This window comes from Haematobia irritans, chromosome 1 (assembly GCF_050003625.1).
Source record: "Haematobia irritans isolate KBUSLIRL chromosome 1, ASM5000362v1, whole genome shotgun sequence".
NCBI classification, from domain to species: domain Eukaryota; kingdom Metazoa; phylum Arthropoda; class Insecta; order Diptera; family Muscidae; genus Haematobia; species Haematobia irritans.
In genome coordinates, this window is record NC_134397.1 from 108203017 (window position 1) to 108227210 (window position 24194).

The following is a 24194-nucleotide window of genomic DNA, read 5'->3' on the forward strand; positions in this document are numbered from 1 at the left end:
ATGTTTTGGATTGACAATATTAAATTTCATATTCATAAAATAAACTATAATATTTCATTTCTCCTCTGGTTGGTTGCAACAAAGTGCAACTGGGTCCGCTAGTTTAAATATATTTCACTAATGACACTAGAGTAGTTAGAGGAGTTTCACAGGTTTACCATCCCTCCTACTAAAATACATTGCAGTATTTCTTCAAGCTATGAAAATATATTCTTGCATTAATTATTCTTCCCATCTACTTGAATTCATTTTGTTTCTTTTGAGGTATATTAAGAAAGCGCGTACATTGTGTACGGTAGTATATTCATTTATTTATTTATAAAATTGATTTGTCCTAGCATAACAAGATTTTATATCTTATAAGTTACAGTACTAGTATGATAATTTAAATTGCAATTGAAAAAAAAAATAAATAAAAATAATAATAATTGTAAAATATGATTGCAAAAAGAAGTAGCAAAAAACATTTAGTAAAGTAAATAAATGGATGGGAAAAATGTTTACAATTGCTAAAATTAATAAAGAATTTATATATGAATAATAAGTAAAAAATGAAAGAAGATTAAAAAATTTATTTAAACTTGGTTATTAAAAAACGATTGAAGTGTTTTCTTAAATTGAAATGCGTTGCTTATTAATTGTGAGTAGGAAGATTATTGCAAAGACGTATTGCGCAGGTAAGGAATTGATTCTCAGATGCAGCATACTTGTAGCGCAGTTGAGTGATCTTCCCTCGATTTGATCGAGCAAAATGTAACCTATCATAAATGTAGGTTGGCTCACCAGTATAAATAATTTCTTGGAAAAACACAAGACATTTGAAATCTATAAAGCTGTCGAAAGTCATGTTGAATAGTTGGTAGGCAAATGTTATAGCGTTTTTTATTGAATACATATCTTGCAATATTGTTGTAAGCTACTCTTAAGTTTTGCTTATCAGTGCTACTACAGTTTCCAAATATTTGAACTCCATGCAGGATAAGAGGAACAAGATACGTTTTGGATAGAAGCATTCGTATATGATGTGGTGTTGTCCGTAAGCACGGTGATACATCTTCTTTGAGGTCTGAATCCTGATTGTCTCTCTGTTAGAAGGTTGTGCGATTTAATATTCCAGAGCTTTCAACAGATATGCATGTATAGATATAGGCCGAAATTCTTTAGGCTTATGTAAAGGAATAATTTTGGTGAATTTCCAGGGAAAACAGAAGTGAAATAGAGTAGGCACTTTGGAAGCAATAATTTAATGAATTTTGGACTTAGTTCGTCTGTTCCTTCAGCATTTGATTTTATAGATAGGAAACATTTCAGGACTTCACATTGTTCTACACAGTTAAAACTAAATTGGATATTAGAATCATCACAATTTGATGTAATAATCGGGTGTGCTAAATAATTTGACGCATTAGTAGAAATGGATTGACGCGCAACGATTTCTTTTAGATTATCAACATCAATATCAGCTGGCGCTGAGTGCTTTCTTCCAATCTCAATATCACGTATTACCTTCCACTTTGATCCACTATAAACTGCCATACCAAATTGTTGTCTATAGAATGCTGTTTTTGCAACTTTAATTTTTTCGTTGACTTCACGTCTTGCATTTTTGAATTCTTTGTGTAGCTCTACAGTTTTATAACGTTTCCACCGTCTGTATATTAAATCTCGTTTACTGATTAATATCTTAATTTCTTGATTGAACCAAGGCTGTTGTTTGGGTTTACTTTTAATGATTTTTAACGGAACGGTTGCATTAAACAGTGTTCATATATTTTGCTGCATAAAATTCACTTGGTCGTCCACATCATCAAAGTAATAAATATTATCCCATGTAACTTAGTAATAAGCATTATATGTTAATTTCCTATGAAAATTACATAAGAGAATCATTTCCTAATTTGAATTTTTTACTACCACAGTGCATCATCTTCTCATATAGCTACCAGCCCTCAATCTTATTTTTCGATTTTGGTTTGTTACTACATTACTGCAACAATATATCGAAATCTATTTTTAGAGACATTGCTGAATTCACCTGATTGGTGAACGATCACACAATGTGTTGTTTCTAGTCAACAACAATTACTGTGATAGTTCGTAGGATGTGTATTGATTTTAATTCAATCTAACAGGTTGGCTGATAAGTCTCCAGTCTACCAAAGAAAAACACATTTTTTTTGTCAAAATTCGTTTTCATTATTCAAAATAGTTCCCTTCAAGAGCGATACAACGATTATAACTTCCAAATTTTTGATACCATTTTGGTAGTACTCCTTCGGTTTTGCCTCAAAATAGGCCACAGTTTCGGCGATCACCTCTTCATTGCAGCCAAATTTTTTCCCTGCGAGCATCCTTTTGAGGTCTGAGAACAAGAAAAAGTCGCTGGGGCCAGATCTGGAGAATACGGTGGGTGGGGACGCAATTCGAAGCCCAATTCATGAATTTTTGCCATCGTTCTCAATGACTTGTGGCACGGTGCGTTGTCTTGGTGGAACAACACTTGTTTCTTCTTCATATGGGGCCGTTTTGCCGCGATTTCGACCTTCAAACGCTCCAATAACGCCATATAATAGTCACCGTTGATGGTTTTCCCTTCTCAAGATAATCGATAAAAATTATTCCATGCGCATCCCAAAAAAACAGAGGCCATTACTTTGCCAACGGACTTTTGAGTCTTTCTACGCTTCGGTTATCTATTCAACCGTCGAACGGAACGGACGTGTTTTTTAATAGCGGATAAACTCATCGTAATAGGTACCTACTAAGAATTTCAAGTGTGGTGGGATATTAAGCCACCATGCAGCGAAATTCATCCACTGGGTTGCTAACTTCAGGGCCCAGTGGACGGGTATCGACTGGAGTTATAAATTTGGGCAATGACCAAGAGTTAGGCCCAATTAGTCGACCTGTAGACGGGTCGACAGGTGGCGACACTTTGACAAGTCGTACTTTTTCTAAGGTAACGACATCAAAAGGAGATAATCCCTCACGAAAGAGATTCAAGGAACGCAGAAATGCTTTGTTTATCCTAAAGAAGTTAGGATCAGTCGACCCAAACACGCTGTCGGGTCTCAAGGAATTCTTGAGACTGGAAAAAGGGAACGATCACCGGATGATCTGCCATCCTCCAAAAGGGATCAAAGATCGTTTGCCTCAGTAGCTAAAGACAGCCTTGTGATGGCTATCATTAATAAAGGAGCATTGGACGGTATGGTTCCAAAGCAAAAATGGGGGGAAATTGAGAATGCTCTGTCTGTCGTCTACACACAGGTGCTGGAAAAGTTTCCCGGTCCAGATCCTCGACACCAAAAGGCTGGTTGGTATCAAGGACGATTTAAGCTAGTCGCATTTGAGGACCAGAGGTCTATAGAATGTTTTAAAGCTGCTCTGATACTAATTGGTGAAGTTTGGGAAGGAGCTGCTCTAGAGTTAGTCGAGAAGAAAGACATACCGGCTAGACCTAGAGCACATGTGTGGATAACTGTAAACCCTTCTGACCCTGAATCTATTTTAAATTGATGCAATCCAGATCTTCCAACAGCTGATTGGAAGGTTGGCCGTTTGGATGAAGTGGATGGACCAAGACGGCATGCAGTGTTTATATTGAACACTCAGTCTTTGCCACATCTAGCAAAGTCCCAGGGCCGTGTATGTTATGGCTTTCATTATATCCAAATAAAGGTATATAAAAACGATCAGCTAAAGGATTCAGAAATGAACAAGCCTCTGTCTGAATCAGTAAGAGGGTCCCTCTTGCGAAGTCGAGGGAAATACCAAAGTTGAAGACATGGATAGACACCGTATACGAGAGGAGGTTTATATTGCCTCAGAACTCACCAAAGTTGATCCTATGGTTATTGCGAGAGTCACCGAGATTGAAGCGGCTGATGTGACGGTTGTGGAAAATCTCGATGGTCCTACGGATGCGATGCGAATGCGCATCATTGTATATGGGGAAGTAGTGATACTAATGCAAGGGGAGAGTCGCTAATAGAGTTTATTTTGCGTACTAATCTGGTAGTTTGCAACAAGGGGGATGCCCCAACCTTTGTCACTAAAAACAGGCAAGAGGTTTTGGACATCACCTTGGCCTCGCAAGAACTGAATGAAATGATATCTGAGTGGCAGGTTTTAAGTGAACACAGCTTCTCAGATCATCGCTACATCAGTTTCAAATTTGATGTTCATACCACCAAGACCATATTTCCGCCAAATGTTAGGAAAGCTGACTGGAATGGGTATAGGGAATCGTTCAATATGATGATACCGGAAATAACGGTTGAACCAGGTTCTGGGGGTGCCACAGTGGCTCAGTGGTCGTTTACTATCGAGGAAATTGTATCGGAATCTAGAATAAGATGGGCGTTAAATAGCTTTGGACCATTCAAATTCCCCGGACCTGATGGAATTACTCCGGCGGAGTTACAAGCAGTGACTGACAAAATTATCCCCCGGTTGTCGGCGATATATAAAGAATGTATCAACTTATCATATATCCCAGGAAAGTGGAGGGAAACAAAAGTGGTTTTCATACCTAAAGCGGGAAAAGCCTCTCACTCGAGAGAGAAGGATTTCCGAGCAATCAGCTTATCCTCATTCCTACTTAATACTCTGGAGAGGATGATAGATATTTATCTTAGAACTAGCATCGATTCAAGTTTGTTCTCGAAACGACAGCATGCATACACGAAGGGCAGGTCTACTGAAACCGCATTACATGAACTAGTCAGCTTTATTGAAAGCTCACTATCTGTTAAAGAATACACAATCGTGGCGTTTCTAGACATCGAAGGGGCGTTCAATAATGTCCATCCGAGCTCGATATTAAATGGACTCTGAATGTTGATCCATGTATACTTAGGCTGTTAGATGAACTTCTAATGAAGAGACATATTTCAGCCACACTAGGACAAGCAAACATACAAAAATATGTGAACAGAGGCACTCCCCAAGGAGGGGTTCTATCACCTCTACTTTGGAATGTTGCTATAAATAACCTTCTGGTTACCCTAGAAAAAGAAAGGATAAAAGTGGTGGCATACGCAGATGATGTGGCTCTAGCAGTCAGGGGAAAATTCCCATCCACAATCAGAGATATTATTCAGAAGGCCCTCCGGATGACTGAGAAATGGGCGAAAGACAATGGTCTTGGGGTAAATCCTGCAAAGACAGAACTAGTCATGTACTGCAAAGATCGCAAAACTCCCACGGTTAGGCCCATTTCCTTAGGGGGTATTGGAATTCCCTTTGGTGAGTGTGCAAAATACCTTGGCGTTATTTTGGACAGGAAGCTGAACTTTAAGCTTAATATTGAAGAAAGGGCGAGAAAAGCAACGGTAGCTCGTGCAAAAAGGCAATAGGAAAAAAGTGGGGACTAAAACCAAAAATTGTGCATTGGCTATATACGGCAGTGGTTAGATCTATAATGCTATATGGTGTTGTAGTCTGGTGGCCGGCACTTCACCAGCCAACAAGTTTAGACAAAGTTCAGCGTATGGCGTGTTTGTGTATCTCAGGTGCATTCAGCAAGACAGGAACAAATTCCCTTAATGTCATGATGCCATGGCCTTTAGACATTTTGGCCAAACAGACAGCTGCAACAACGGCTGTGAGGTTGCGCGAGCTATCGCTGTGGTCGGAAAAAAGTTACGGTCACAGTCCGGTCCTCAAAATAATGCCAGATGTGCCTAACGGATTACACTTTGGCGAGTCCACTTTTCGACAAAAAGTTTGAGACTCTAATCCCCAACAGTGAGGCGTGGTGCACACAAACCCCGGGGAATAAAGAATATATAGATTTCTACACTGATGGCTCCAAATTGGATGGACAATTGGATTTCGGAGTATATTCTAATGATCTGGAACTTCGAATAGCGAAAAGATTATCAAATCACTGTAGTGTTTTTCAGGCTGAAATAGTAGCAATAATAGAGGTGGCGAATTGGCTGAGAAGTAATGTTCCAAAAAATGTGGGCATTAATATATACTCAGACAGTCAACCTGCAATAAAATCTTTGGAATCTGTGTTCCTCAACTCGAAAACGGCCATCGACTGCCGCAAATCTCTCAATGAGATGGCTGAGCAGTACAATATTCACCTAATATGGGCGCCTGGCCATAGGAACATACCGGGGAACTGCGAAGCGGATGAGTTGGCAAGGCTAGGGACTACCTTACATATTCCAGGGGAACTAGAATCTGTTGGTATGCCCCTGGCTACCTGCAAGCTCATGCTGCGTGAGAAGGCTGTTATGATGCCAAATGTTCGATGGGAGAATTGCAAGGACTGTAACGACACCAAGCAAATATGGCCCTCTTTAAACTAAAACCGCACACTAGATATGCTAGTGTTCTCGAAACGTCAGATATCCCTACTGATATCTGCTATAACGGGTCGCTGCCTGATAGGAGATTTTGCAAAAACTATAGGCGCGAAGTATAATGACTATTGTATGAGCTGTCATGATGTGGAGGAAAATGAATCAATTAAACACCTCTTGTGTGAGTGTCCTGCATTTTGTGTAAAGCGCAAGCAACTTTTAGGAGCATATAGCTCCAGATTACTGGCGGATCTGGAAAACGTTAACTTAAGCAGTTTGCTAATGTTTTTGGAACAATCTGGTTGGTTCAACAAAGAAATATAATCAAGAAGGTTCAGCGGTTAAAACTAGAAGTGTCCATATGTAATAGGTACTTTTAGTTAATGTGGTATCACAATGGACTAAATAGTCTAAGTGAGCCTGAATCTTAATCGGGCTGCCACTTTAACCTAACCTAACCATCGATAAGAGTGTTTCAGCTATGTGTATAATGTGTTGGTATTGTCGTATTAATTGGGTATAAGCCAAAAGTGTTCATAGATGTAGATAACTTCCTTGTGTTCATAGATGTAGATAACTTCCACAAGGAGATTGCTGTTGAAATCGCCACAAATTACGACATCATTTAGTACACGGTTAAAAGTTTACGATTCGGTCTATAAACAGTTCCAATAAGAATTTTGTCACCATTTTCTGCATAAACTTCCAAAAATAGGACTACTGCATTCTGTTTTAAGTTTCATATTGCCTCTCATTCCATTACGTAAATACATGCATACTCCACCTGCATTGGATTCCCTATTCGGTAGAAATAGTTTGTATCCTGCCAATTCGTAAATATCATTTGATATGTTGATATGAGCTTTGTGTTTGGAAAGAATTCGAACCATGTTGTATAGGCCGTCATTGGAACAATAGCCATAATTATTCATCGTGTAAGTTATATGAGAAACATCGCATTAGGGTCTCAAACACATGGGAGTTAACTTATTTGAGCGAAATAATACGCCTGCCTATTTTGCCGTTTTAAAATTGCAGAGTTGCAAATATTAGTTTCGCGCAAACGTTTTTTATATGAATATATAACAGTTTTTCGTGCGAAAACGTTATCTTAGTACTATGTTTTAAGAGGAAGTTACTATCTACGAAAACTACAACAACAACTACGACAACAACAACAAAAATTCGAAAATAAAATAATTTGATAACAAAAATGTTTAAATTTTGAAATTGCATTAAAATGATCGACAAAAATTGTCCTCATGATTGATTGTAGGTTTGGTTAAGTTAGGTTAAAGTGGCAGTCCGATTTAGTTTCAAGCTCACTTACTTAAGCTATTCAGTCCATTATGATACCACATTAACTAAAAGTACCTACACGCAAAGAAAAAAAAAAACGTTTGGAAAACGTGTACCGAAAACGTTTTTCTTTTGTTAGAGTTTTTTGAATTGCTTCGAAAATTTTAAACTTTTATCACCAAAAAAATCGTTTGTTACAAAATTTTTATTTTTTCAATAAAAAAAGTTATTTTTGAAACAACAACACAGTCCATTTCGTTTATATCAAACACTGTTCTTTTCTGACTTTAGGTCTTTAATAAGACACATTTTACAGTTCAATATTTAATATACTACAATGTAATGTTGATCATTTTTTCGAAAAACTTGTATATTCGGCGGTGAATATTTATCCATTATAAAATCAAATTGAGGTTATCTGAATGGTTATGAGATTAGTTGTACAACCAATCTTACAATGTACATATCATTCAAATCTTCTGAGCATGTTTTTGTGAAATTATTATAGAAACCCAATATTGAATAATTGTGGATCGAAAGTTCAAAAATTTTACAGAAAATACAACAATTATTTATATATTTTTAAAATTTTAATAAATATTTTTGATTATTTGGAGGCTAAATATTCGGCGGCGGCCTCGACTGCCAAAAAGAGTCGGCGGCGCACAGTGGTCGGTGCTATATGGAGTTAGCGGCCAAAAATACTTCCATTATAGGTATCAGCGTGAAACTTCGGTCACGGCTTTATAATTATGTCAGGACTATTTAATGATAAAATGGGATTGATTGATGACGTTTTGGTATAGCCCCCATTATAAACCGATCTCCCGATTTTACTTCTTGGGCTTCTAAAACTGTATTTTCTATCCGATTTGGCTGAAAATTGAAATCTAAAGGTATATTAGGACCAGAGGTGTGCTAAAAATGGTGTGTATCGGTCCATGTTTTGGTATAGCCCCCATATAGACCGATCTCCCAATTTTACTTCTTGAGCTTCTAGGGACCATAGTTTCTATCCGATTTCCCTGAAACGTTTCCCAAACGTAGGTGTGCTAAAAATGGTGTGTATCGGTCCATGTTTTGGTATAGCCCCCATATAGACCGATCTCCCAATTTTACTTCTTGAGATTCTAGGAACCATAGTTTCTATCCGATTTCCCTGAAATTGGAAATCTGGAGGTATTTTAGGACCGCAAATATGAGTGCGAAAAAATTGTGTCTTTCTGTCCATGTATTTATATAGCCCCCATTATAGACCGATATCCCGATTTTACTTCTTGGGCTTCTAGAAACCGTATTTTCTATCCGATTTGTCTTAAACTTGAAATACAGAGTTATTTTAGGACCACAAATAGGTGTGAATAAAATGATGGTTTTAGGTTCTTGTGTTGATCTTCCGATTTTATTTTTTGGGCTTCTAGAAAACCTACTTTCTATCCGATTTGCCTAAATTTAAAATCTAGAATTATTTTAAGATCATAAATAGATGAAACGTTTCCCAAACGTAGGTGTGCTAAAAATGGTGTGTATCGGTCCATGTTTTGGTATAGCCCCCATATAGACCGATCTCCCAATTTTACTTCTTGAGATTCTAGGAACCATAGTTTCTATCCGATTTCCCTGAAATTGGAAATCTGGAGGTATTTTAGGACCGCAAATATGAGTGCGAAAAAATTGTGTCTTTCTGTCCATGTATTTATATAGCCCCCATTATAGACCGATATCCCGATTTTACTTCTTGGGCTTCTAGAAACCGTATTTTCTATCCGATTTGTCTTAAACTTGAAATACAGAGTTATTTTAGGACCACAAATAGGTGTGAATAAAATGATGGTTTTAGGTTCTTGTGTTGATCTTCCGATTTTATTTTTTGGGCTTCTAGAAAACCTACTTTCTATCCGATTTGCCTAAATTTAAAATCTAGAATTATTTTAAGATCATAAATAGATGTAACGGAAATGAGGTGAATCAGCCCATGTGTTGGTATAGCCCACGTATAGACGATTTTACTCCAGGGGCAGTAGTTTTTATCCGATTTTCATGAAGTTGTAAAAAAAGATTGTTTTAAAAATTCGCCCTATTTTCATCGATATATTTTGAACCACTTAACTTATCATGGATCTTATTATACACGTTTGTTCGACATCTCAATACCTTGCATTCAAGTACAAACAACGATATAATCTGACATTTCTAGCTCGAGGTATAATTTGTTTAGCGAAAAGTCAGAAAAAAATAACGGGATATCTCAAAAACGGTTTCATAAAAAAATTTAACCTTCATTTCCAAATTCAGCAGATCACAATACATAAGAAAAGTCATCAAATGTACATTTTCAGTGTAAACTAGTGTTACGATCGCTTCACTTACAGTTCAGCATTTCCGATATTAAGGAAGTCAAAAGGCATGATCACTTTAAAATTGGCTAGCTCTGACGTGGCGAGGTTACTTGACCCTTACTTACCGATACGTAACATTAGAAAATTCATGCCTCTATAAAGCCACACAAATTTAATATATAGCCTGAGATAAAACAACAAGAAGTTTTATGGGATTTGCAATACTACAGAAATCCAAAATAACCTATTAGTGACCGGTGTAATCATCACTGGAGTGCACTTATCCCTCCCTAATTAAGTTTGTACACCAATGGTAATCTAAGCACTCTAAATTGAAATGGATTACCCCTAATTTACCACTTTTTACATCATTATCCAGCTCTTACGTTAACCTTCTTTTCACAAATAAAAGGACTTAATAATTCATGTTTTTGGACATTTCATTTATTAATAAAGATTAATACTGGGAACAAAAAAAATGTTTCTATCGTTAGATTTGTAAAGTGAATTTTCTCTTACAGCTAGTGGTATTGACATGGATATACTAATGAATAAATAAAAGTTTTCTTGTTTCCTTTGTTATGTCATTTAATTTTTAATTCGCTTGATCTTATTTACTTAGTATATGTCACAATCAAGAGAATATTTCTTTAATGCAATCTTTTCAGCAAAATAAATCCAAACCAACTTCTTTTGAATGTGGTACATTATAATCTTAGGTCTACTTGCAATAGTTAATAAGAAATTGAATTTTGGATGATTCCTTCGGGTAAAATCAGCAACTCATTCGGGTAGAAATTGATGAAAGAATCTGGCAACTCTGAAACTTGTTATTCACTAATTTTAGCTGTGGTAATATGATTTGTTCTTCTTCTCTATTTTTCTCAAAGGCAGAGTTATTCGATTGAATGCAAATCTCACATTCTCTCTTTTTTTAACGGTTATATTTTTGGCTCTTTTATTAATAAATAATGGTTTATTTTAAGTTGGCCTTTTGCATATGTTAGCATAATTGATTTAAATATGTAATATCAAATTAAAGCTTTAGAATTGCATTAAAATGGTTTTTACAGGCACATTTAACAAATCACATATTTTCTTTTATTCTATTAAGCTTATTTTCAGAATTGAAAATTGTAAACGTTTCTCTTTAAGCCTTTATGTCTTTATACTTGAAATGGATTTTCAGCATATTGATTGTAAAGCGCTTTTAGAATTTTTTGAACAAAGTCGAATTTAACGAAATAAGTCTCCATAGATTTTCTAGGTAATTATTGTTGCATATATTGGTTATAATATTAAGTTAGAATTGTCACTTTCGGGTATTTGTTGTTGTAATTATTATTTAAAATTTCTTGTTAGGAATTGTCACTTTTGGGTATTTGTTGTTGTAGTTATTGTTTAAATTTCTTGTAAGAATTGTCACATTCGGGTATTTATTGTTGTTGAAAAAAATTGTCCAATTCTGTTTGACCAATGGGGGTTCATTGCATTGGTTAATACCATTGCTTCATATTTTCACATATTGACCTTTTTTTGATGCGTAAACTAAATAGTCATGCGTCCCGTTCGGTTTTCTAATTCTTTCTTCCATTGGTGTCAACTTTTCTATGAACATACAAATCAAGGAGCAGTTTATTTTTTTGTTTGTTTTGTGGTTGGACAACCAATAACAACCGAGCGCATAATTAAAATATTTGTATTACACTTAGCAGGAATTAAGTACAGTATATTCTTTAATTTATTTTATTTTCTCTCGGCAACTGTGACAACGATCCTAATTATTCAAACTCCGCTTAACAACTGGCTGATTGTCTTTTGCTTGTCTATGACCAACCTATTATATGATATTGCATCATTTTTTTTTCATATTTTCTTATTCTTTAATATTCGTTAGCTAACGGTTCCTTCAAACCAGTTTTGGTTCCTTATGGTAAAGACAAGTTAAAAGCAAAAGTCAAATGTGTGAGAGAGTAATCTCAATGTATCTGTGTGAGAGCTTATCCGAAAGTTCACCGCTCAGCTAACCATGCAAATCACCTATTACAAAAAGTCTCATGTATATTAGGGTAGGCTTACCAAAAAAAAAAAAAAAAAAAAACAAACGTTGAAAAGAAATAATGTGTTTCAAATCCTAACAAAACTGCTTTGTTTGGAAGTCCTGACGACAAACAAACAGGAGAATATTTGAAAACTTTAGAAATTTGAACAGTTTAGAAAAGTGTGGCACGACCCACGAAAGCCGGGCAAGTATAATATTACCTATGGTTTCAGATCGTTGGCGTGAAACCTTCCAACATATTTTCCACTAAGGTCTTCAATATCATAAAGGGAGTTGCCTACCTTTTTACGAACACGGCACTTCAGAAACTTAGGAGAAAAGTTCGCGTTTATTCCCTTCGTAAAACTACTCATGGTATGGTTTTTCCTAAAAACTTCCTGGCCAACTCGGTAGCTAATGGGCTTTGTCCTGGTGTTATATATTTTACTTGCTTTGATATGGGCCTGATCTAAGTTCCTTGATATTCTGTCCCTTAAGGTGGAGAATGAATCTGTCCGGTTAATTATAGTATCATCACACATTAGTCCTAATTTTTCTAATACGGTATAGGATGAGCCATGCAAACACATGTTCTGACCAAACATGGCGTAATACGGCGAACATTGTATTGAACTGTGGTAATCACTTCGGAGGACAGCTAAAATTTGCGGGATGCATCTATCCCAGTTAAGGTGATGCTCCTCCTTCTTCCAATAGAATCGAATCTTTCTCTATTTGACCGCTCCGAAGCGTTGGCTTGTGGAGCATAAATCCCCGTCCGGACATGGGTGATGCCTAGCTCCGAAAAAAAATGTTGAATATCTGCCGAATTAAACTGTTTAGCGTTGTCACTGTGTATGAACTGTGGCACGCCGAATGTATTAAATATACAATTCTTGAAGATTTCAATGACGCTCAACGAGGTAGCGGATTTGAGTGGATACAGGAAAATATATTTCGTAAAGTGGTCTAAGACCACGAAGATTTGAGTATTCTTGGATTTTGATGACGGGTATGGACCCAAAAAATCGCAGTACAAGCGTTGCATCGGGCGGACGGTAGAAAATGCGTCTCCCATAGGAGGTCGTAGGCATTGTGTAGGACATTTAATCTCCTTACAATCGTCACAGTGTGCCACAAAGTCTTTCACTTCCTTTGCATAGAAGGCCAATAGTATAGTTGGCAGCATTGCTGGTGAGCGCTTAAAACGGCAGCATTTGTAAGTGATGAAGGCAACCACAGCTTCCATAAATCAGTCTCCTCGTCGACTACCCCATGGCGGAACCTGACACGCTTGTAAGTGTTTACCTATCACCTGCAAGTCTGGCAATTTCTCCATTTCCTTCAAAATGGTCTTCCTTAATTCAGAGTATTCGTGACTATTGAATTCAGGTGAATCTATGTCAACCTCCGGAAAACTACGATCAATCTGTAGAGCGTCCACGACGAAGCGAGATAAGGTGTCTGGAACTACGTTTAAGGAGCCCTTTCGATGTTCCATCTTGAAATCGAAACCTTGTAGTTCCAGACTCCAACGGGCGAGGCGGCCATTGATGTCCCTTAAGGACATCAGCCATTTTAAGCTGGAATGATCCGTTATTATACGGAATGGCAGACCTTCAATATATGGTCTAAACCGCCTAACGCACACAATGGCAGCCAGACACTCAATCTCTGTCACGGTGTAATTTCTTTGACATCGATTAAGTTTATTCGAAACAAATGCTATGGGTCTTTCTCGGTTTTGGTCGTCTATTTGAAAGAGGACCCCTCCTACACCCACTCGCGAAGCATCGCATTGAATAAAAAATTCTCGAGTGAAATCTGGCTGGGCTAGGACGGGTGCCGATGACAAAGCATGCTTCAATTGATTAAAACACTCCACAGCTTTTGGAGACAAACAAAACTTCCCATTTCCTTTTCTCAAACAATCTGTTAACGAACCTGACAAGTCCGCGAAATTCGACACAAACGTCCTATACCAATTACACATGCCTATGAAACGCCGTATCCGGCGTGGCGACTTGGGCAGCGGAAAATCAACTATTACAGACACCTTTTCTGGGTCTACTCTTAAACAACCTCTCCCAATACGGTATCCCAGGTACTTGATTTCACTTTGGCAAAACTTGCTCTTAGTGACATTAATGGTCAATTTCGCAATTTTCAAACAATGTGCTACGTCACTGAGCAGGTCTGAGAACAAGAAAAAGTCGCTGGGGCCAGATCTGGAGAATACGGTGGGTGGGGACGCAATTCGAAGCCCAATTCATGAATTTTTGCCATCGTTCTCAATGACTTGTGGCACGGTGCGTTGTCTTGGTGGAACAACACTTGTTTCTTCTTCATATGGGGCCGTTTTGGCGCGATTTCGACCTTCAAACGCTCCACTAACGCCATATAATAGTCACTGTTGATGGTTTTCCCTTCTCAAGATAATCGATAAAAATTATTCCATGCGCATCCCAAAAAAACAGAGGCCATTACTTTGCCAACGGACTTTTGAGTCTTTCTACGCTTCGGTTATCTATTCAACCGTCGAACGGAACGGACGTGTTTTTTAATAGCGGATAAACTCATCGTAATAGGTACCTACTAAGAATTTCAAGTGTGGTGGGATATTAAGCCACCATGCAGCGAAATTCAAAGTCATCCACTGGGTTGCGAAATTCAGGGCCCAGTGGACGGGTATCGACTGTAGTTATAAATTTGGGCAATGACCAAGAGTTAGGCCCAATTAGTCGACCTGTAGACGGGTCGACAGGTGGCGACACTTTGACAAGTCGTACTTTTTCTAAGGTAACGACATCAAAAGGAGGTAATCCCTCACGAAAGAGATTCAAGGAACGCAGAAATGCTTTGTTTATCCTAAAGAAGTTAGGATCAGTCGACCCAAACACGCTGTCGGGTCTCAAGGAATTCTTGAGACTGGAAAAAGGGAACGATCACCGGATGATCTGCCATCCTCCAAAAGGGATCAAAGATCGTTTGCCTCAGTAGCTAAAGACAGCCTTGTGATGGCTATCATTAATAAAGGAGCATTGGACGGTATGGTTCCAAAGCAAAAATGGGGGAAAATTGAGAATGCTCTGTCTGTCGTCTACTCACAGGTGCTGGAAAAGTTTCCCGGTCCAGATCCTCGACACCAAAAGGCTGGTTGGTATCAAGGACGATTTAAGCTAGTCGCATTTGAGGACCAGAGGTCTATAGAATGTTTTAAAGCTGCTCTGATACTAATTGGTGAAGTTTGGGAAGGAGCTGCTCTAGAGTTAGTCGAGAAGAAAGACATACCGGCTAGACCTAGAGCACATGTGTGGATAACTGCAAACCCTTCTGACCCTGAATCTATTTTAAATTGATGCAATCCAGATCTTCCAACAGCTGATTGGAAGATTGGCCGTTTGGATGAAGTGGATGGACCAAGACGGCATGCAGTGTTTATATTGAACACTCAGTCTTTGCCACATCTAGCAAAGTCCCAGGGCCGTGTATGTTATGGCTTTCATTATATCCAAATAAAGGTATATAAAAACGATCAGCTAAAGGATTCAGAAATGAACAAGCCTCTGTCTGAATCAGAAGTAAGCGGACCCTCTTGCGAAGTCGAGGGAAATACCAAAGTTGAAGACATGGATAGACACCGTATACGAGAGGAGGTTTATATTGCCTCAGAACTCACCAAAGTTGATCCTATGGTTATTGCGAGAGTCACCGAGATTGAAGCGGCTGATGTGACGGTTGTGGAAAATCTCGATGGTCCTACGGATGCGATGCGAATGCGCATCATTGTATATGGGGAAGTAGTGATACTAATGCAAGAGGAGAGTCGCTAATAGAGTTTATTATGCGTACTAATCTGGTAGTTTGCAACAAGGGGGATGCCCCAACCTTTGTCACTAAAAACAGGCAAGAGGTTTTGGACATCACCTTGGCCTCGCAAGAACTGAATGAAATGATATCTGAGTGGCAGGTTTTAAGTGAACACAGCTTCTCAGATCATCGCTACATCAGTTTCAAATTTGATGTTCATACCACCAAGACCATATTTCCGCCAAATGTTAGGAAAGCTGACTGGAATGGGTATAGGGAATCGTTCAATATGATGATACCGGAAATAACGGTTGAACCAGGTTCTGGGGGTGCCACAGTGGCTCAGTGGTCGTTTACTATCGAGGAAATTGTATCGGAGTCTAGAATAAGATGGGCGTTAAATAGCTGTGGACCATTCAAATTCCCCGGACCTGATGGAATTACTCCGGCGGAGTTACAAGCAGTGACTGACAAAATTATCCCCCGGTTGTCGGCGATATATAAAGAATGTATCAACTTATCATATATCCCAGGAAAGTGGAGGGAAACAAAAGTGGTTTTCATACCTAAAGCGGGAAAAGCCTCTCACTCGAGAGCGAAGGATTTCCGAGCAATCAGCTTATCCTCATTCCTACTTAATACTCTGGAGAGGATGATAGATATTTATCTCTACTGAAACCGCATTACATGAACTAGTCAGCTTTATTGAAAGCTCACTATCTGTTAAAGAATACACAATCGTGGCGTTTCTAGACATCGAAGGGGCGTTCAATAATGTCCATCCGAGCTCGATATTAAATGGACTCTGAATGTTGATCCATGTATACTTAGGCTGTTAGATGAACTTCTAATGAAGAGACATATTTCAGCTACACTAGGACAAGCAAACATACAAAAGTATGTGAACAGAGGCACTCCCCAAGGAGGGGTTCTATCACCTCTACTTTGGAATGTTGCTATAAATAACCTTCTGGTTACCCTAGAAAAAGAAAGGATAAAAGTGGTGGCATACGCAGATGATGTGGCTCTAGCAGTCAGGGGAAAATTCCCATCCACAATCAGAGATATTATTCAGAAGGCCCTCCGGATGACTGAGAAATGGGCGAAAGACAATGGTCTTGGGGTAAATCCTGCAAAGACAGAACTAGTCATGTACTGCAAAGATCGCAAAACTCCCACGGTTAGGCCCATTTCCTTAGGGGGTATTGAAATTCCCTTTGGTGAGTGTGCAAAATACCTTGGCGTTATTTTGGACAGGAAGCTGAACTTTAAGCTTAATATTGAAGAAAGGGCGAGAAAAGCAACGGTAGCTCGTGCAAAAAGGCAATAGGAAAAAAGTGGGGACTAAAACCAAAAATTGTGCATTGGCTATATACGGCAGTGGTTAGATCTATAATGCTATATGGTGTTGTAGTCTGGTGGCCGGCACTTCACCAGCCAACAAGTTTAGACAAAGTTCAGCGTATGGCGTGTTTGTGTATCTCAGGTGCATTCAGCAAGACAGGAACAAATTCCCTTAATGTCATGATGCCATGGCCTTTAGACATTTTGGCCAAACAGACAGCTGCAACAACGGCTGTGAGGTTGCGCGAGCTATCGCTGTGGTCGGAAAAAAGTTACGGTCACAGTCCGGTCCTCAAAATAATGCCAGATGTGCCTAACGGATTACACTTTGGCGAGTCCACTTTTCGACAAAAAGTTTGAGACTCTAATCCCCAACAGTGAGGCGTGGTGCACACAAACCCCGGGGAATAAAGAATATATAGATTTCTACACTGATGGCTCCAAATTGGATGGACAATTGGATTTCGGAGTATATTCTAATGATCTGGAACTTCGAATAGCGAAAAGATTATCAAATCACTGTAGTGTTTTTCAGGCTGAAATAGTAGCAATAATAGAGGTGGCGAATTGGCTGAGAAGTAATGTTCCAAAAAATGTGGGCATTAATATATACTCAGACAGTCAACCTGCAATAAAATCTTTGGAATCTGTGTTCCTCAACTCGAAAACGGCCATCGACTGCCGCAAATCTCTCAATGAGATGGCTGAGCAGTACAATATTCACCTAATATGGGCGCCTGGCCATAGGAACATACCGGGGAACTGCGAAGCGGATGAGTTGGCAAGGCTAGGGACTACCTTACATATTCCAGGGGAACTAGAATCTGTTGGTATGCCCCTGGCTACCTGCAAGCTCATGCTGCGTGAGAAGGCTGTTATGATGCCAAATGTTCGATGGGAGAATTGCAAGGACTGTAACGACACCAAGCAAATATGGCCCCCTTTAAACTAAAACCGCACACTAGATATGCTAGTGTTCTCGAAACGTCAGATATCCCTACTGATATCTGCTATAACGGGTCGCTGCCTGATAGGCGATTTTGCAAAAACTATAGGCGCGAAGTATAATGACTATTGTATGAGCTGTCATGATGTGGAGGAAAATGAATCAATTAAACACCTCTTGTGTGAGTGTCCTGCATTTTGTGTAAAGCGCAAGCAACTTTTAGGAGCATATAGCTCCAGATTACTGGCGGATCTGGAAAACGTTAACTTAAGCAGTTTGCTAATGTTTTTGGAACAATCTGGTTGGTTCAACAAAGAAATATAATCAAGAAGGTTCAGCGGTTAAAACTAGAAGTGTCCATATGTAATAGGTACTTTTAGTTAATGTGGTATCACAATGGACTGAATAGTCTAAGTGAGCCTGAATCTTAATCGGGCTGCCACTTTAACCTAACCTAACCATCGATAAGAGTGTTTCAGCTATGTGTATAATGTGTTGGTATTGTCGTATTAATTGGGTATAAGCCAAAAGTGTTCATAGATGTAGATAACTTCCTTGTGTTCATAGATGTAGATAACTTCCACAAGGAGATTGCTGTTGAAATCGCCACAAATTACGACATCATTTAGTACACGGTTAAAAGTTTACGATTCGGTCTATAAACAGTTCCAATAAGAATTTTGTCACCATTTTCTGCATAAACTTCCAAAAATAGGACTACTGCATTCTGTTTTAAGTTTCATATTGCCTCTCATTCCATTACGTAAATACATGCATACTCCACCTGCATTGGATTCCCTATTCGGTAGAAATAGTTTGTATCCTGCCAATTCGTAAATATCATTTGATATGTTGATATGAGCTTTGTGTTTGGAAAGAATTCGAACCATGTTGTATAGGCCGTCATTGGAACAATAGCCATAATTATTCATCGTGTAAGTTATATGAGAAACATCGCATTAGGGTCTCAAACACATGGGACTTAACTTATTTGAGCGAAATAATACGCCTGCCTATTTTGCCGTTTGAAAATTGCAGAGTTGCAAATATTAGTTTCGCGCAAACGTTTTTTATATGAATATATAACAGTTTTTCGTGCGAAAACGTTATCTTAGTACTATGTTTTAAGAGGAAGTTACTATCTACGAAAACTACAACAACAACTACGACAACAACAACAAAAATTCGAAAATAAAATAATTTGATAACAAAAATGTTTAAATTTTGAAATTGCATTAAAATGATCGACAAAAATTGTCCTCATGATTGATTGTAGGTTTGGTTAAGTTAGGTTAAAGTGGCAGTCCGATTTAGTTTCAAGCTCACTTACTTAAGCTATTCAGTCCATTATGATACCACATTAACTAAAAGTACCTACACGCAAAGAAAAAAAAAACGTTTGGAAAACGTGTACCGAAAACGTTTTTCTTTTGTTAGAGTTTTTTGAATTGCTTCGAAAATTTTAAACTTTTATCACCAAAAAAAAATCGTTTGTTACAAAATTTTTATTTTTTCAATAAAAAAAGTTATTTTTGAAACAACAACACAGTCCATTTCGTTTATATCAAACACTGTTCTTTTCTGACTTTAGGTCTTTAATAAGACACATTTTACAGTTCAATATTTAATATACTACAATGTAATGTTGATCATTTTTTCGGAATCTTCCGAACATATCTGGAACATATTAAAAAAAAAAAAAACAAAAAAACAAAAATAAACTTTGGTCGAAGCAGGGATCGAACCCACGACCCTTGGCATGCAAGTCGGAAGTAGCAACCACTGCTCCACGGTGCCAAACTAAATGTTTGTTTCTGTTAAATAAACTTTGTTTATTCGGTTCGTGGGCGCCGCAAGCTATGCTATATAAATATAACTTATATGGATATTTATCTATTGATGACCATAACAGGTCCATAGCTCAGTGGTTAGTGTGTTGGCTTACAAAGTGCATGGTCCGTGGTTCGATTCTCCGTCCAGGCGAAAGGTAAAAAAATTTTAAAAATTTATAAAATCGTATAATTTCTTCTACATTGTTGGTATTACAGGGAAAGGTGTTAAGAACTAAAAAACCTCGTGGATGTGAGAAAGATGTGAGGGAAAATGCAATTAGCAAGAAAACAATGTTTTTCTTTTTTTTTTTTGAGTTTGACGTTATGAAATTGTTTTTACATCCTGGAAAAGAATAAACGTTTATCACAAAAAGTATATACTTTTCTTCCAAATACACTTCCTTACAGCGAAAAGCAAATGAGAAACGTACTTTGTTTGTCTAAAATTTCGTTTGGGAGGAAAGAATTATTTTTTTGCGTGTATTGAACCTTCTCGATTATTTTCTTTTGTTGAACCACCTAGATTGTTCCAAAAGCATTAGCAGACTGCTTAAGTTAACGTTTTTCAGGTCCGCCAATAACCTAGAGCTACATGTCCCTAAAATTCGCTTACGCCTTACACAAAATGCAGGACACTCACACAAGAGGTGTTTAAATGATTCCTTTTCCTCTGCATCATGACAGCTCCTATAGTAGTCATTATACTTCCCACCAATAGTTTTTGGAAAATCGCCTATCAGGCAGAGACCCGTTATAAAAGTCGACCCATTTTTATCGGCGGCGGCTGATACTAAAATGTGGCCTCCGGCGGCTTGACCGCTAAGCCGATAAAAACTTGTATATTCGGCGGCGAATATTTATCCATTATAAAATCAAATTGAGGTTATCTGAATGGTTATGAGATTAGTTGTACAACCAATCTTACAATGTACATATCATTCAAATCTTCTGAGCATGTTTTTGTGAAATTATTATAGAAACCCAATATTGAATAATTGTGGATCGAAAGTTCAAAAATTTTACAGAAAATACAACAATTATTTATATATTTTTAAAATTTTAATAAATATTTTTGATTATTTGGAGGCTAAATATTCGGCGGCGGCCTCGACTGCCAAAAAGAGTCGGCGGCGCACAGTGGTCGGTGCTATATGGAGTTAGCGGCCAAAAATACTTCCATTATAGGTATCAGCGTGAAACTTCGGTCACGGCTTTATAATTATGTCAGGACTATTTAATGATAAAATGGGATTGATTGATGACGTTTTGGTATAGCCCCCATTATAAACCGATCTCCCGATTTTACTTCTTGGGCTTCTAAAACTGTATTTTCTATCCGATTTGGCTGAAAATTGAAATCTAAAGGTATATTAGGACCAGAGGTGTGCTAAAAATGGTGTGTATCGGTCCATGTTTTGGTATAGCCCCCATATAGACCGATCTCCCAATTTTACTTCTTGAGCTTCTAGGGACCATAGTTTCTATCCGATTTCTCTGAAACGTTTCCCAAACGTAGGTGTGCTAAAAATGGTGTGTATCGGTCCATGTTTTGGTATAGCCCCCATATAGACCGATCTCCCAATTTTACTTCTTGAGATTCTAGGAATCATAGTTTCTATCCGATTTCCCTGAAATTGGAAATCTGGAGGTATTTTAGGACCGCAAATATGAGTGCGAAAAATTGTGTCTTTCGGTCCATGTATTTATATAGCCCCCATATAGACCGATATCCCGATTTTACTTCTTGGGCTTCTAGAAACCGTATTTTCTATCCGATTTGTCTTAAACTTGAAATACAGAGTTATTTTAGGACCACAAATAGGTGTGAATAAAATGATGGTTTTAGGTTCTTGTGTTGATCTTCCGATTTTATTTTTTGGGCTTCTAGAAAACCTACTTTCTATCCGATTTGCCTAAATTTAAAATCTAGAATTATTTTAAGATCATAAATAGATGTAACGGAAATGAGGTGAATCAGCCCATGTGTTGGTATAGCCCACGTATAGACGATTTTACTCCAGGGGCAGTAGTTTTTATCCGATTTTCATGAAGTTGTATAAAAAGATTGTTTTAAAAATTCGCCCTATTTTCATCGATATATTTTGAACCACTTAACTTATCATGGATCTTATTATACACGTTTGTTCGACATCTCAATACCTTGCATTCAAGTACAAACAACGATATAATCTGACATTTCTAGCTCGAGGTATAATTTGTTTAGCGAAAAGTCAGAAAAAATAACGGGATATCTCAAAAACGGTTTCATAAAAAAATTTAACCTTCATTTCCGAAATCAGCAGATCACAATACATAAGAAAAGTCATCAAATGTACATTTTCAGTGTAAACTAGTGTTACGATCGCTTCACTTACAGTTCAGCATTTCCGATATTAAGGAAGTCAAAAGGCATGATCACTTTAAAATTGGCTAGCTCTGACGTGGCGAGGTTACTTGACCCTTACTTACCGATACGTAACATTAGAAAATTCATGCCTCTATAAAGCAACACAAATTTAATATATAGCCTGAGATAAAACAACAAGAAGTTTTATGGGATTTGCAATACTACAGAAATCCAAAATAACCTATTAGTGACCGGTGTAATCATCACTGGAGTGCACTTATCCCTCCCTAATTAAGTTTGTACACCAATGGTAATCTAAGCACTCTAAATTGAAATGGATTACCCCTAATTTACCACTTTTTACATCATTATCTAGCTCTTACGTTAACCTTCTTTTCACAAATAAAAGGACTTAATAATTCATGTTTTTGGACATTTCATTTATTAATAAAGATTAATACTGGGAACAAAAAAAATGTTTCTATCGTTAGATTTGTAAAGTGAATTTTCTCTTACAGCTAGTGGTATTGACATGGATATACTAATGAATAAATAAAAGTTTTCTTGTTTCCTTTGTTATGTCATTTAATTTTTAATTCGCTTGATCTTATTTACTTAGTATATGTCACAATCAAGAGAATATTTCTTTAATGCAATCTTTTCAGCAAAATAAATCCAAACCAACTTCTTTTGAATGTGGTACATTATAATCTTAGGTCTACTTGCAATAGTTAATAAGAAATTGAATTTTGGATGATTCCTTCGGGTAAAATCAGCAACTCATTCGGGTAGAAATTGATGAAAGAATCTGGCAACTCTGAATCTTGTTATTCACTAATTTTAGCTGTGGTAATATGATTTGTTCTTCTTCTCTATTTTTCTCAAAGGCAGAGTTATTCGATTGAATACAAATCTCACATTCTCTCTTTTTTTAACGGTTATATTTTTGGCTCTTTTATTAATAAATAATGGTTTATTTTAAGTTGGCCTTTTGCATATGTTAGCATAATTGATTTAAATATGTAATATCAAATTAAAGCTTTAGAATTGCATTAAAATGGTTTTTACAGGCACATTTAACAAATCACATATTTTCTTTTATTCTATTAAGCTTATTTTCAGAATTGAAAATTGTAAACGTTTGTCTTTAAGCCTTTATGTCTTTATACTTGAAATGGATTTTCAGCATATTGATTGTAAAGCGCTTTTAGAATTTTTTGAACAAAGTCGAATTTAACGAAATAAGTCTCCATAGATTTTCTAGGTAATTATTGTTGCATATATTGGTTATAATATTAAGTTAGAATTGTCACTTTCGGGTATTTGTTGTTGTAATTATTAATTAAAATTTCTTGTTAGGAATTGTCACTTTTGGGTATTTGTTGTTGTAGTTATTGTTTAAATTTCTTGTAAGAATTGTCACATTCGGGTATTTATTGTTGTTGAAAAAAAATTGTCCAATTCTGTTTGGCCAATGGGGGTTCATTGCATTGGTTAATACCATTGTTTCATATTTTCACATATTGACCTTTTTTTGATGCGTAAACTAAATAGTCATGCGTCCCGTTCGGTTTTCTAATTCTTTCTTCCATTGGTGTCAACTTTTCTATGAACATACAAATCAAGGAGCAGTTTATTTTTTTGTTTGTTTTGTGGTTGGACAACCAATAACAACCGAGCGCATAATTAAAATATTTGTATTACACTTAGCAGGAATTAAGTACAGTATATTCTTTAATTTATTTTATTTTCTCTCGGCAACTGTGACAACGATCCTAATTATTCAAACTCCGCTTAACAACTGGCTGATAAAAGACAATCACCAACCTATTATATCACCAAAGTCGAACCTATGGTTATTGCGAGAGTCACCGATATCTCTGAAGAGGACATTCTTGATGACTCGATTGAAGCGG

The 24194-nt window shown here is 37.3% G+C and overlaps 1 protein-coding gene and 1 long non-coding RNA gene across 2 annotated transcripts in view; one reads left to right on the top strand and one right to left on the bottom strand.

Moving 5' to 3' along the window:
* LOC142221631 (plasma membrane calcium-transporting ATPase 1-like) overlaps positions 1-24194 on the bottom strand; it is a 192434-nt gene that overhangs the window by 60121 nt on the left and 108119 nt on the right. The gene's annotated exons all lie outside the window — the stretch shown is intronic.
* Positions 1-24194, top strand: part of LOC142221634 (uncharacterized) — a 177006-nt gene that overhangs the window by 7923 nt on the left and 144889 nt on the right. The window lies entirely within an intron of this gene.